Raw genomic sequence first — 2,160 nt, 5'->3', positions numbered from 1 at the left:
GTGGCCTCTATGGGTCCCAAACTCCTTCCTCTCCCTTCCACTGTAAATCCTTTAAATAATCTAAAAAAAAACCACAATATTATAACACGATGGTGACATTAGCCATGATGAAGAGTAAACAAAGCATGGTTATGCTTTTTCTGTTATTTATACAGCCTCCCAACCTGCAGAGACCCGACCTTCATCCAGCTCCTCGTCTGCTGGACCTACGACATCCACCGGTACTTCATGTTAACTTGCATTGTATGCCAACCCATGAAAATCTGATCATTGTCTTTAATTCAAAGTAATTTTTTATTTATTTTAATAGGTCACACTCCTGAAGAGATGGAGCAGACAGTTTGGGAGTGTGGCCGGTGCCAGGAACCTGACCCTCCAGAGAGCTCGGAGGGATTGGTGTCGTGGGTCCAGTGTGACAGCTGCCACACATGGTATCACACCATGTGTGTGGGCTGGGACGAGGAGCTGGATGATGAAGACGATTATTTCAAATGCCATGTGTGTCCTGATTTTTAATTTAATTTTTGATTGGTTTGTTTTTCAATAAATGTTTGCACAGAACTTTTCAATCATTTGCACAAGTTATTTGTCTTTCACTTTAACAATGTAGCTTTTTAATCATGAATACTCATGTTTTTAGTTGTAATATAACTCTTACTCTGCACTGTGTATTATGATAATAATTGTTATATACAATATGTGTACATAATTGTTAAATTCCAGACATCAGCTGGTGTTTTGCCAGTGATTGACATGAGAAGAGTTTAACAAAACATCCAGCAGGTGGTGGTATACGCTCAAACGGAAATTAAGGAGCTTTTATTGCATCATTTGGAGTTGTTGAAGCGTGATATCTTATTGTGAAGGACAGAACTACGGTCCCGGATGTGTTGACAGCATTGATGGTCATTTTTGCGACCCTGGAACAAGCGAATATCCCCGAAAAACCAGCAGCAGCCAGAGGATAGAAGTCTGTACGGATTAGGCCAGGAGCAGTGCACGGCTAATTCAATTCCGTTAGACGACTCACGTGGATGACATATTTTGATTAAAAACGGTTTATTTCGCCGAAAAGCGACACGTTTACAGGTATTATCAGGAGAAGAAGAAAACGACGAATTGCAACTGAGTCTCACTCCAAACTACATTAGAAGTTATCAGCCGGAGCATGAACAGTGTTTGAGAACTGAGAAGAAATAAAGTGAACCCACGTGCTCTTTGTATCCGGACTTCCGGGTTGAAAACAGCGTCCAGAAGCTCCCGTTGTCGTTTATTCTCCTCTTTTGAACGAGAGAGTTCCTCCTCGTACACTGCTATCGTTCTGTCAAACAGACCAAATATCTCTTCACCAGCCGCAGTTAGTCGCTGGTTGACTAAAGATCTCAGCATTTCTAGTTTAGACATTTTGAGATGAGTCTTCTTCTTCCTATCCTCTCCTCTTTCTTCTTCTTATTCTTTCACTTTAATGGCGGACTACAAACCAACGTTTAAGGCGCCACCTACTGGACCGGAGTGTGTAACATCATGATTTTATGACAGTTATCATTACACAATAATAGTGTTATTTATAAATTAAATTAAATAAGAAAAATAAACTTAATATTTAAAATAAAATTAATTTAAATAATTTAAATAGAAATTAATTTAAATAATTGAAATAACAAAATAAAAAAATATAGAAGTTATATTCTGGATATTGAACCCGTTCCATTCAAAATATTAAATAAAGCCCTTTTATGCTGAACTAGTTTGTCCCCTGTCTCTAACAGTCATTTGATGCTCCACTCCCTTCCTGTATCTACCACTCTGTTCTTCAGTCTTTCTCTTTCCACCCTGAACTTCCTCCACTCTATCAGCACATGTTCAACAGTTTCTTTACAGTTGCATATCTCACATTTATCCCACTCTGTCTTTTTCATGATGTGTATAACGTTTCATTGAGTCCTGTATGTCCGAACCTTAATCTGAAAGTAACATCTTCTTTTCTACTTTTACTTCCATCACATCTCACTCTGACTGACGTCTGTATTTTGTTGTAATTTATACCCTTATTGTCATTATTCCAAATTTCCTGCCAAGATGTAATAATTCCGTGCTGTATTACTGATTTTGCTTCTGATCTCCCAAAACAAATCTTTTGTTTGACGCTCTTTTCTCAAG

At 38.2% G+C, this 2,160-nt stretch overlaps 1 long non-coding RNA gene across 1 annotated transcript; it reads left to right on the top strand.

The window, feature by feature from the left end:
- Positions 1-424, top strand: LOC306775449. Its single transcript, XR_013771878.1, has 3 exons — positions 1-42; positions 156-221; positions 311-424. It is a non-coding gene; the product is annotated as an uncharacterized lncRNA (long non-coding RNA).
- The last annotated feature ends 1,736 nt before the right edge of the window (positions 425-2,160 follow it).

Source organism: Melanostigma gelatinosum, assembly GCF_949748355.1.
Source record: "Melanostigma gelatinosum genome assembly, chromosome: 1".
Taxonomy (NCBI): domain Eukaryota; kingdom Metazoa; phylum Chordata; class Actinopteri; order Perciformes; family Zoarcidae; genus Melanostigma; species Melanostigma gelatinosum.
The sequence above is the reverse complement of the archived record's forward strand: the minus strand, read 5'-3'. Positions and strand labels throughout refer to the sequence as shown.